At 40.1% G+C, this 13,760-nt stretch overlaps 1 protein-coding gene across 3 annotated transcripts in view; it reads left to right on the top strand.

Moving 5' to 3' along the window:
- Positions 1 to 280: 280 nt before the first annotated feature.
- The window catches only part of GPR155 (G protein-coupled receptor 155), a 782,878-nt gene continuing 769,398 nt past the window's right edge, over positions 281 to 13,760 (top strand). For 2 of the 3 annotated variants that reach the window (XM_044075558.1, XM_044075559.1), the window contains exon 1: positions 281 to 421. The gene's annotated coding sequence lies outside the window, so the exon portion shown is untranslated. The remainder of the gene's footprint in view (positions 422 to 13,760) is intronic. The other variant, XM_044075557.1, reaches the window with a different exon arrangement.

The following is a 13,760-nucleotide window of genomic DNA, read 5'->3' as shown; positions in this document are numbered from 1 at the left end:
GTCCTGTCACTTTGTAATTGTTCCATATATCCTACATAATGTCACCAATAAACTGATATCAACTTCACAACAGAAGAAAATTAGTCGGTTCCAAATCCTTACATAGTATACCAACCGTCTTAAAAATACAACAGTAATTACAACCTGCAAAAACAAGTTAACAAGCAACGTTATTCAACAGGCATGCATACTAGTTCCACGTGCTTTTAAACCAACCCAAATGCATCGTTGCTGTTCCGCGATTTCTATGCGTTTCCGGTCATCAACTTGATGCTGGTTTCTCGTTGGTTGAGACAGGTGGCCATCACAAATGAAGTCACCAGGCTATGAAAATAATGCATATTACGATGGATTGCTTTAAGTAACTTGAGAGCCGGTGAATGACCAAACTGATACTGGAGGTTTACTGAGTAGAGTAATTGTGAGTATAAATTGTAATAGATATTAAAAAATAAATCATCTGGATTTTAAGACACTAAGTTGTAAATGTAGAATAGTGTGCGAGCGTGTTCGTGAGTACCCATTACAAAATATACGTACAGCGTTTAACTTAATTATCTTTATATTTAGGTAATGGTGAATATGCTAATATGTAAATATTAGGTTAAATAGTACATACTAACAACATTAAAACCGAATGGTATGTTGTCATAATATTAAATTGCTGAATGTATTATTTTCCTGTTACGAAATGTCAAACCCTGCAGAGTACACATTGCTGCATAGCTTTATTTTGGAAGTACTGGGTTGTTAACACTGAATCACCACCTGACCGGCGGTTCCTAATTGCAGATTTTGGCTTTTATACGTATTATATGTATATGTATATATATAGATTCTTCTTAAACGTGCGCTGTAGCTTCTTACAGATTTGTGCAAAAGAACTGTGGGGAAATCCTGACCGATGTATTGGGGGGCTCTACAACGAAATAGATAAAAGTATGTGTCATGCTGCAGCCTGAGGATGCATTTTCGAGAATTCTTAAAAGTATATCCCTGAACCAGGCAGCGGGAATTCTGGAATTTGTTATGGCCATTCCAAACTATGGGGGATTGTCTGATGAATTAGCGGGTCTTTGAGAGTACACAGAATGTTCATGGTGTTGTATATTCATGTTCATTTCTGGGGAAATATTACATAGGTTAGGTAACTGTTAGGATGGTAGGCTGTGCCTCATCTAACACCTGATGGGATGGCAGAGGATGTAGGTGATGTATTCTGCCTTATTAAGAAAGATCAGAAGCAATTAGTAATGTGGCAATTTACATAAATTTGTTTTTATGGTGTTTTGGAGATTTAGCATGCTCAGCATGCTTGTTGCTTTTAAGTTGTTTACTTATGCCTGTTGACTGTGAATTTCCCACTTTGGCCCGTAACCAATTTTCATAGAGAGCCTGGAGATTAAAGCAGAGAAAGAAAAAATTTAATAATGCATGAAGCAATGCAAATGTCAAGTGCAGTGCACGGTACTGCATTTTCATATTGAGACAATAAATATGCAATGCTGTAGAAGTATGAACATTATGAATAACAGCAGGAACAAAATGCAACAGAGACTCTTTAACATAGAGTACAAGTCACAAAAAAAATAAAATTCTAAGTGTGTGAGTAGTCACTGTCACATTTCCAGGTGATTAATTGGGAGACTATTTGTGTAATTCCATATGAATACATATATAGGGTGTAGAAAAAAAAAGACAATCTGACAATTTATTTGTTCTGTTGCATTCAACCAGATTTAAGATATGGAATGATTATTAAGAAGTACACGGTAGTGTAGGAGTGAAACTTAATTACAAGGTTGCAACACTAGTTAGTGGATTGCTGTAGAGTGCCTTTCTGAATGGGAGCTCCAGAATGATTGGTCAAAATTGAAAAGAGAGCCTGATCACTCCCCTCCATGAGCTATGCATGCTAACTGGAATGCAAATATTGTAGAATCCCAATATTCCACCACTGGCTGAGTCACATTAAAGCTGCTTGAGTAACTGAACCCTTCCAGTTACCTGAACTCCAGGACCCCTTTACTGAGCATAAAGCTGCTTGAGTAACTGAACCCTTCCAGTTACCTGAACTCCAGGACCCCTTTACTGAGCATAAAGCTGCTTGAGTAACTGAACCCTTCCAGTTACCTGAACTCCAGGACCCCTTTACTGAGCATTGTTAAAGTATGCCAGACTAATTTATCACAGCCTACATCTGTTATTGCATTACATACTGCTTATATCCTGTGTTAAACTCTCCTCAGCGTGCACACTATCTACACTCCCACAGACCAAACATATCAACTGTAGAAGTAAGAAATCTACTGCACCCACTGGTTGTTGTGTGATACTGAGTTGAAACCTTCTCCTTGAAATAAAACTCCTGTTTAAATCCCCCAGCAGAACCTTAATTAGACCTGACACATACCTTTTATTCCATTTGTCTTTCCTCCTGTACCCTTTCTGATCGTTTCTGTCTCATTTTTCCCCAGCTTCTGCCTTTACTGCTATTCTTCTGGCTGTATCACAATTTTCTATTGAACAGTCTCTGACTACTTTTACACCCCCCTCAAATTGTATCAAAGTGTTCCTATATTTCCTTACCTTGACTGTCCCCTTTACACTCTTTACTGATTGTCTTTTTCATTTTCCAGCCATGATGATGCGGCCTGTTTCGTTCAGCCATCTCATTTACTTCCCTCCCCTACCCCCCAATTTCCACCCACCCCCACTGTCTCTACATTTACACATCTCACTGTCATACTGTAGCTCCTCCTGCTCATCACACCTCTTCCCCTCAGTACTCCTTACTGTATCCCACTTCATCTTTCATTCACAACTTGTTCTCTCATACAACCTTTCCATTCCTGTCTTTTCCCCCCCACAGTCATTTTTTTCCTTCTCCCACTCTCACCCCCCCAGTTTCTATTCTACTTTCAAGCCATATTCTTTCTTCTCCCACAGTCCATCTTCCGTACCTCCTTTCCTTCACCTCCTTATTTCTATCCTAACATGATCTCTGTATGTTCCTTACCCCCTCACTTCTCCTACTATCTCTCTTTAGTTGTTACAAAACTAATCTCTGGCTTTTCAACTCTCCACCTACCCTTACTCACCCACTGTATAATACTGACAAAACCTACTATATCTTAGTAACACCTTATTTGTTTAACTTACCCACTGTTTCCATGCACAAACTCAATCTCATCATCAGCCCCCTTCCACACAAAACTAAGTTCAAACACCTTGCGAGCAAATTTAAACTCCAGTCACTATATGTTTTCTCCAAAAATATTTTACTGTCTGGAGACATGCACACTAATCCTGGCCTCAACATCCTCCCCTATCTTGACCCCAACTCCTTCCCTAATGACTCTATTGCAGGACCATCCACCAAGAGTCTTACTTTCTTATTTATAAATATTCATAGTCTCCTTAACAAAATCTCCGAATTTCATACTTGGATTGCCCATCACTTACCTGACATAGTAGTACTTACAGAAACCTGGCTCAAACCACATATCACAGACACTGAAATTCTTCCACCAGGTTACAATATCATCTGCACATTCAGACTACACAAAAAGCAGGCAGCGTAGGTATACTTTACTCCAGCCGACTAGCAGAACTAACACTAGTCGGCTGCAAACTAATCAACTACAAATCACTTTGCATCATTGGTATCTCTATTCCCCCTGGGAATAGTATCTCTATGCTAGAGCATATACTCTCCTTCATGTCCAACAATATCTCCAATGAAACTGTCATGTTTGGCGATGTCAGTATTCATGGATTCACTCAACTAATTTCTACCTGCACCCGCTACAGTAAATCCTCCAACACAGGTACCATCCTTGACTGGATCCTTGTTTTTAATCCCAGTTTATATCACAATTCTAAAACGCTCCCAGACAGTTTCGGCAACCATCTCCCTGTCTCTGTACAAAGACTTTCCTTACATCCCATCGGACAGCACAAATGATTAGAATGCTTCAATCTCTCCAAATTCAACACAGAATACTTCAGTAATATACTTAGCTTTATAAACTGGTCCTTCCTCCGAAGCCAAACACTTGAAAACACAGTTCTGAACTTTAAACACATTTTCCTGGATACTCTTTTAACTCCCTTGCTCCCCTCAGGAAAAAGAGAGTCAAAGCTCACCATGCACTATGGCTCTCCCATTCTACCTGAACCTTTATGTACAACAGGGACACAGCTTAGAAAATCTGGCTTAAATCCAAATTCCACAATCACCCTCAAACCTTTAAACAATTTTGTAACTGTACTAAAAACAAGACAACATTGATAAAATAAACTTTTATCTACAGTCTTAAACACTCCATCGAAACAACACCAAAACATTCGGGAATACCATAAATCAGATCCTGAACCCCAGGTCTCTAGGAATACCAAACCCATTTCCAAGCCTCTCTCCCTCTGAAACTGCCACTGTGTTCAACTCCCACTTCATTGATTCATTTAACAAATTAATGCAAAACTTCTCCAACCCTTACCCTATACCACCACCCTCACTCTGACAACATACCCACTTTCTCTCTTAAACCAGTCCCAACTACCTACACAAAATCTGTCCTTACCAAACTTAAACCTTGCTCTCCCTCTGTGGATAATCTTCCTCCTGAATTCCTCACACTTGCTGCTAACTCAATTGCCTTTTCTATTTCCATCATAATTTAACAGGTATCTTCAAGAATCATTAGACCTTTCTATCTGGAAACAATTTTACATCGTTCCACTTCATAAACTTCTCTTGACAACACCCCAATAGAAGTAATGACACACTCTAAACTCTTGGCTATTATCATGGACAATTAACTAAAATTTGACCTACTTGTCCAAAACTGCATAAAAAATTTCACCAAAAAGAGGGGATATGTTACAGAACTAAAAAAATTCCTCACCAGTGTCTCTAAACTTGCTCTTGCTGCTCTTCTCCCAACCCTACTTTATGCCTCTCTTATCCTAACCAGTTTATAATCTACCTTTAAAACAAAGCTAGAGCTCTGCCACAACAATATTGCTAGATTTGCTGCTAACCAATCTTATAACTCACACCACTATATATCTCTAAAAATCCTCAATTGGCTTGAGCTATCTCACCATCTCCTTCTCTTACAACATCTCCTCTGTCACGTCATAATAAATAACCCTACCTCCTTTCCTTCCATTACTCCACTCTTCAATTCTTGTGTACCCAGCCACTCAATTCTTGTGCACCCAGCAACTCACTTCGTAGCTGTGGCCAACTTCTGTTAGAAATCAGCAAGCCTAATAAATCCTTAGGTCATTCCCTATACAGCTGTACTGTTGTTCTAGCCTGGAACAAAATACCTCTAACCATCCGATCCATCCCAAACAGACTCGGCTTCAAGAAAGCCTTACAAGAAAAACTCCTTAACTCCTGACTTTGCCTCTGTCTTAGTACCTCCTAACTTCCCATCCATCTACCTCACTTCTCTACCTCATCCTCCGATTTCCACTCCCTGATCCTCGCCTTCTACCCTCAACCCACTGTCACACGTCTCCCCTTCTACCCCCCTGTATCCACTATTTCATTTCTTCTGTGCTACACTCTTCCCCATACTCACACCTAATATTAATAAAAGGCGAAAAAATGCACAAACCACCAAGAAAATTGATGCACAAGCAGTATGCAGGCAATTGCCTTCACACCTAATCTTCCACTATGTCACCTCTCATCCCCCAGCTAATCATCTTCTCACTTACATGTTCCTCCAGTCTTCCCCTTTACTCACATCCTTTTTTCTCCTTTTCCACTATCTTCATCGTTTTTTTTCTCCTCTTCAGGTCCTCTCATCTTCTTGTACAACAAGTCTGCAAATAGTTCTGCTCTCCCTTGAAGACTTTTATGCTTCTGCAACTTATTAGTAAACCTCACAATTCTACCTGATAACTTTCCCTGTCATTTATTTCACTACTTATTCCTGTATTTGGACTTGCATCATGTTTTTAACATCGCTATGTTTAATCTGTCTTTGCTTGTTAATTATGGAAAATGTTTAAACATTATTGTCATTTATTTTTATATTGTATAATTTTATTCTTTATTGTTATTGTTGGTTTGCTAGAGTTTTTCTCCCCGGGCCTCCACTGAAAAAGGGGTCACACCCTGTCGGAATTAACCTCACTAACAAATGTCAAAATAAAATAAAATAAATTGCTCTGATGGTGAATTTGGGAAGACAAAATATTTACACTAATTGCATGAGAACAGGGTTTGCCTGACAAGTGTCTTCTGTTAGGAAGTATGATTTCTAACAAACTAAGGTTTGATAAGACTATAAATTGTATAAGGAGCAGTGCTTTAAGAAGAATTAGGCAATTGTTAAAATCTGTCTTGGTAAGAGATAATAATCTCATGGTTGGTCCTTATTCAGCATGTAGACTACCTTTACTGGAATGTAACAACTTATTTTGCATTTATACAGAATACCAGTTCCAGAAAATGGAATTGATGCAAAGCAAATTCACCAAATGTATTCCAGGAGTTGAAAATTTAAGTTATTGTGACATGTTTAAAACTAAACTTATTTTCCCTCCATTACAGATGCTTTCAAGGAAAAGCAATCTCGGCTTATAAGGCATTCAAAGATGTTATCCTTCAGGCCACAGTAAATTTTGGAAGTTTATTCTAATTTATTAACTCATAAATTTTTATTTGAATAGAATATTGTCTAGCGGTAAATTTCTCACAAATTATTCCAATAATTGGAATCTTCTACCTTGTAAAATGAGGGTTCAGAAAAATATCAAGTTTAAGAAAGAATTGGACTCTTAAATTAGGGAAGAAGAATACAGTCATATATTTTTGGAGTCTGTGTTTTTTAGTGGTTGTAGGACCTAAAACTCTCTTATAAGAACCTATGAACGTTTGCGTATCAGCCCCTTAAAGATTTAAAGCAGGACATTAATTCGGGTAATGTAGGGCAATGTGTACAATTCTTAGGTGTACTGTGACTTTGTTTGAGTTGAGCAACAACAAAGATGCATGTATGATACACTCGTCATCATCAACCCTTTCCCTTTTTCCCATTTTCTACATGGGGTTGGCGTCTCAGGTGTTGCCACTTTTCTCAGTTCATTGCTACTCTCCTACCTTCTTCGAAAGTCACGCCTGACTGTTGCAGGTCTTATCTTTTGCAATTCATCTGTTTCTTTGATGGAGGTCCTCCTTTTCTCTTGCCTTCTTCCTGTCACTTCCAAATCCTGTTCACCAGATAGTTTTCTACTTTACTGCAATATGTGCCTGTATCACTGTAATGCATACTCTTTGACCTTTTCCGCAGTTAGGTTCATAGGTAGGTACTAGGCTATCTGCCCGAAGGCATTTATAAGCCTAGCCAGAATGTGTTGGCTTTCACTGCCACCTTAGATTAGTTCCCTGTACCTCTGTCCAGCAGAGCCACTGAAGTGATCCCCGGGGTAAACTTTCTGTTTCTCATCCACTCGTCAAGGTTTCTCTTGAAGAGTGTTAGCGAGGAGCTCTGCCTAATGTAGATTGGAATCTTGATCCAAAGCATGGGAAGTCTCTGGGACAGGAATCTATCCCTCCAGCACGTCCTATTTATTGTTGTGGTGAGGTTTAGATCCCTAGAGCGTGTGGTTCGAGGGGATAAGGTTTTCTTTAGGTGGAGTATGTCCATCAATTCTGGGTTGGACATGGCCTTGTATGTCAGGCAGAGATCACCTTTGAATAGGTGGTATGCAACTGAGTACAGCTTGAATTTCTTCAGTCAAGCTGCATAGGGCATCAGTTTGAGGCCAGTTATCCTGTTGGTGAGGTACTGCTGTGGTCTTTCCAGCTGTTGCAGGTGTCTTGTAAGGTACATCCTAAATGGGTTGCTGTAATCTATGATGGGTCTGATGAGTGATGAGTAGAGGGGCACAATTACCTCTTTTGATCTGGATGCGAAACCTTTTGTGATTAGGTGGGCCACATAGAAGGATTTTCTATCAACTTTGGCAATGTGATTATCAAAGGGGAGATTATTATCTACTAGGCTCCTCAGATCCCTTATTACGTTTTCCGTATTTAGAGGATTTCCACCTATGTGGTAGTTTGTGGGTACTTTATTATTCCAAAGGGGATGACTATGTACTTTTTGGCATTTAGCTTGAGGCCATGATTTTGACACCAGGTATCTGTTTCAGTGAGACCCTTTTGGAGGATGTCTGTGTCAGCCAGAGAGTCAATTATAGCCCCTAGTTTGCAGTCGTCTGCGAACTTGGTTAGCCATAGTCCTCCTGTGCTTGCCTGTACCTCTGAGAAGTATATGCCAAACAGGAGTGGTCCTAGGACTGAGCCCTGGGGAACTCCACTTGTAACCGGTTTAGAGTCGGACCTAGCTCCCGCCACTTGTAACCGGTTTAGAGTCGGACCTAGCTCCCGCAACTATCACCATGTGTGTTCTGTCCGTGAGCCAGTTGGCAACCCATCTTGTGACGTAGGGGTTTATGTTCAGCCTGGTGAGCTTGTCTATAATACCAGAATGGGGAATGGTGTCGAAGGCCTTTGCGAGGTCTAGGTAGGATGTGTGTACAACCTTTCCCTTGTCTATAACCTTGGTAACTGCCTCAAAGAAGTCCACCAGGTTTAGGAGGCATGATCTGCCCTTAACAAAGCCGAACTGGGTAGGTTCCAGTGTTTGGAGGTTCCCAATGTCTCTGTTAATGAGTTCCATGATGATGTGCTCCATAGCCTTGCAGACCAAGCTAGTCAGGCTTATAGGGTGATAGTTCCCAGGGTCTATTGTGGCTCCACCTTTGTGGAGCAGAATAACTGTTGCTGTGTGCCACTCTATGTGTATGTAGCCTGTGGAGAGTCTACGTTTGAACAGTGTTTTTAGGTGAGGGGTTAGTTTGTCTTTGAGCTTGTGTAGGATGCAGCCTGGGACACCATCCGGTCCCATTGATGCTGTGTTTTTGGCTTTGGAGAGGACTGTTTTAACCTGAGTGTATGTGATTTCAGGGGCTCTAATTTCTTCTGGTATGGTTATGGGCCCTTTTAGGGGTGAGAGGGGGGGGTGAAGTTTGCACTGAACCTGTCTGCTAGGATGTTGGCGATATCTGTCAGTTCAGTGTATTTTGTGCCATTCTGCACTAACTCCGAGCAGATCTGAGCATTGCTACTTAGATTCTTGACATAGCTAAAGAATGCCTTGTGGTTATCTTTGGAGTCCTTGGCAATTTTTCTTTCGAAGCTCGCCTTGTATGATTTTATGAGGGATTGTAGTTTCTTGCTGATACTGATCAGGGATGTCTTCCCTTCTTGGGATTTTACTCTTCTGTACTAGTTTCCTCCTTCTGTTGTATAGCTTGTTTATGGCAGGGGTCCACCAAACTGTTTTTTTTTTCTTGGAGAGAGTCTTGGTTTTGTTTGGGATAGCACAATCCATGCATTCTTGTAGCTGCCCATAGAATGCATTAGTAAAGGATTTTGTAGCTTGGACAGCATTATCCTTTAGCATGGGGGCTTTGAAACTTTCCACCTCTGTCTTAAGTAACGTGAAGTTTGCTTTTGAAAAGTTTTTTTACGGTGGTTTCCTTGTCCGGGGGGTGGGGGCGGAATGTGGATATCCGAAGTGATTTGTTTGTGGTCATATCTAACCAGCGAGGAGTTGACCTCCGGTTTAGAACACCGGTCGCCCATGTTGGTGATGACCAGGTCCAGTATGTTGTCACCTCTGGTGGGGGAGTTGACCAGTTGATCTAGGGCATTTGAGTTTATAAATTCTAGGAAATATTGGGCAAGGGAGTTGGTACTTGAGTAGTTTTCCCAGTTAATGTTTGGGTAATTGAAATCACCCAATATTAGGGTGTTTGGTAGGACCTTTATGTTTCCCAGTGTTTCCAGAAATGTGGAATGGGGGTCCTGGGACATGGTGGGTCATCTGTAGCCAGCTACAATTTGAAGTGCAGTTTTGCCCATTGTTAGTTGCACATGGATGATATCTGAAGCATCATGCTGTACCACTAACCTGGAGGTGTGGGTATCCTTGATGAATATGGATATGCCCCCGCCTTTTGTATTTTGGTCCAGGTGCTGTGGCCAAAATGTATGGTAATTGATGCTAAGTTGCCTCCTTCTCCGATGTCATAATGTCCCATAGTGTGCATCCTACCATCCTTCCCAGATGCTTCATCTCCATCACCTGTGACTTCCACAACTACTGTGCCTACTGATCACATGACTGTTTTTACTTTTCAGGATCCTTGGCATTCTTGGCACATACTACACCTGACACACTGCAACTCCTCTGATTCTAACTTTGACCGTCTCGTTCAGGTTTCCCTTTCTTCTCAACCACTTCTACTAGATACTTGAAGCTGTTAACCTGTTGCACTATTTTTCCTTCTATCTCAATTCTTCTGATTTCTCCTGTTTGCTGCTATTACAGCTGTCTTATCTGTACTCTTTCATACCCCGTACATTGTGTAATCCAGTCATCCATTATTTGTTGAACTTTCTGTTCAGAGTCTGCAGTGCCACACCATCTGAATACAGCAGCTTTGTTGGTCTTCCCCTTCAACCTGTTTGTTAATGTAGTCCATTACCAGTATGAACAGCAATAGACTCAGGGCTGAACCGTGAAGCACACCCACTTCCACTGGAAACCTCTGTGTGAGTCTGACCTCTGTTTGTATTTATGTCATTGGGTCCTTGTACATATCCTGCATTAATTCTACCAATGTTGCTGAGACTTCAAACCACTGCAGGGCTGCCCAAATCTACTTTCTTGGGACCCTGTCATTTGCTTTCAGTGTTAAATCCTAAAAGGGAGAGTAGAGGCAAACTTAAGGATTCTTATGTAGTTCTGATCAAGCTTAGAAAATACTTTTATTTATTTATGTTTTGTTGACCAGGTTAGTTTCACTATGTGTATGGTCTGTTTCCAGAGGAGACTCGAGGTTGTACTCACACTTAGTGCATTAGGGAAATTGCCCCTATTTTTTTTTTTTGTATAGTGAATGAAAAGAAGTTATGCATGAAGTTTCCTTACACATTTTGATACATGCTGTGGAATCCTTTACATCCACCTGAGCTGCCACCAAGTTGAGTAGATGGGGCCTCTGTTTAATGTCTCATCCAAAGGACAGCACAGTCAGGATTGTAACCTCCCTCTCCATGGTGCACTTTAGTATCAGTACTGGAAGACAAATCTGAGTATCTGGTTTGGGAAAAGAACTTGCAGTCTTTTGGTCCTCCACCATCAAAGGTAAATGTACTACCCATTGAAAAGCATTCCACCTGTTCAGCCACTGACATTAACTTGAGTTGAGTGTAAATTTAAGATGCTGGAGTTCAAGAAAAGGCTAAAATCCCATTTAGACAAAGAGAACAAACTGAACTTTCTCATCATATCTTTAGCATTTGTCTATGTAGTGTTTATCTATACTTCCCAAGCCACACTGTAAACACATTAAAATGTATAATGCAATGTATTATATGTAATGTACGTAGTATGCTTTAGTAAACTTATTTATCAGTTCAATTTGAAGTACAGCATATGCAGCTCTATTACTTAATCTTCCAAATTTCCTCATGCTTTGGTATGTAAGCATTTACAATCATCCAATTCTCTTTATATTTTGCTTTGGCATTTAAATACAACCAATTGCTATACAGTGTAAATAGCTGCATTGTTTAAATATAGGCCTAACATATTGAACCAGCTTACGTAACAAAAGTGTCCAATATGCAGACTATTCCACTTTGATCTGCTGCTCCTTTAACCTATCTGATCTTCAGTCTGTAACTCAAACTGCCTTCTTAACTACTGAAAACTGGATGCACCAAAATCACTTCTCACTAAACGCTAATAAAACTAAGATTCTTCTATTCACTCCCTCAAAATCCACTCCTATTGATAAAAACTCACTTCAAGTTACCAGCCTTAACATTTCCATTATCGAAGTCGTTCCCTCTGCCAAACTCCTGCGGGTCACTATCAACGAACACTTAAAATTCAATACTCACATCCAACTTGACATCAGGAAAACCCACATAAAACTCTGCTTACTCTACAGAAAACAACACTTCCTCACTTCCTCCACCAGACAAACTTTGGCCACTACCTATCTCCTCCCCTCTCTTTTGTATGGCGCTCCTCTGCTTACCAATCTATCTTCCACCCTCACCTCCAGACTGGAAGTATGCTACAACAAAATCTCCAGATTCGCTACCAAGGCAAAATCCTCCTCCCATCACTGCAACTCCATACACTCTTTAAATTGGCTTGAACTCCCTAATCAACTTGACTTCCTCCAAATCATCACAGCCCACAAATTATTATTCCAACCTACTAGCTGCCCTGCATTATCTAATATCCTACAACCATATATCCCCCTTAGACCCCCTTAGATTTACTCACCAAAACCTTTTAATAGTCCAAAAACCCAAGCGCCCACCTGGTCAGCATCTACTCTCCTTTTCCCTAGCCAAAAAATGGAATGCCCTGCCCTCTACTCTGAGGACCTGTGACAATCCACACACCTTCAAAACACAACTTCATTCTTACCTGTTTCTTCACAGGAAATGTAACTGCACTCTTCAACTCATACCTCCCAAGCTCTGCTCTTCCTTCTCTCCTGGCTTCCTTCATACCTTCATAATTTCTCTCATATACTTAGATTGTAAATGTAACTAAACAGTAACGTCCATCCATTATGCTGTATGCCTGTCTTTCTCTTGAAAAAATTTTAATAGTTTTTCTGTCTTTACTGAATGATACCTGTTTTGACTGTAATACTACCTGTTGGTTGTTATACTACCTGTTGATTGTTATCTGTTGATTGTCTGTTAGTTGTTATACTACCTGTTGATTGTTATACTACCTGTTGATTGTTATACTACCTGTTGATTGTTATACTACCTGCTGATTGTTATACTACCTGTTGGTTGTCTGTTAGTTGTTATACTACCTGTTGATTGTTATACTACCTGCTGATTGTTATACTACCTGTTGATTGCAATGCAATGCAAATATTTTTCTTGTAATTCTCTATGTAATGTAACTTTGTATTGTGGAGCTTCTCTCCCCGGGCCTCCACTGAAATTGGGCTCTCGAGCCCAGTGGACCTCCCCGGTCACTAAACTGGAATAAATAAATAAATAAGTTATTGACCATGTGCAATTCTTAGTGTGGATGCCTTTTATTTAATTATGTTCAGAGTTTGCTTCTTTACTTTGCTATTGTACATTAGTTTTATTTGGATTCTACTGCTTTGGCATTATTATTCTGCTTTAGCAATGCTTATAGCCAGCTGTTTGGTGTGTTAGCTAGAGATTAGAAACAAAAAGCATATATAGTGATGCTCATGTTCTGATGTGCATTATGCATCGTGTTTTCCTATTTGGCATGGGTTGTGGTTGAAAAGGGTCTTCTGACTAGATCACTATTCAGGTTAACAAATGACTGTAAATATCATTGGATGGAGACTAAGTATATACTAACTTTGCTGTGTATAGAGATTAAAATACTCGGATATTTTCTGTATTTATCAAGGACTTTTCTGTTAACTTTGCTGGCATGACAACCTGTTGCGTGGGTGGATGGTGGGGTTTGTATTAAGATGGTATTGGGGGTCTGCTTCGGGTTTTTGTAATAATGAGCTGTACTCAATAAGGCCAGAGTAATAAAGCCAGTTTCTAAATTTGAGTAAAACTAGATGGCAGTATAGCAGAGATGTCCACTATGTGTGGAACTAGGTAGGAAGTCACAGACTGACCC

The sequence above is a fragment of the Protopterus annectens genome, chromosome 6.part1 (genome assembly GCF_019279795.1).
Source record: "Protopterus annectens isolate FY-2018-M chromosome 6.part1, PAN1.0, whole genome shotgun sequence".
Lineage (NCBI taxonomy): Eukaryota > Metazoa > Chordata > Ceratodontiformes > Protopteridae > Protopterus > Protopterus annectens.
The sequence above is the reverse complement of the archived record's forward strand: the minus strand, read 5'-3'. Positions and strand labels throughout refer to the sequence as shown.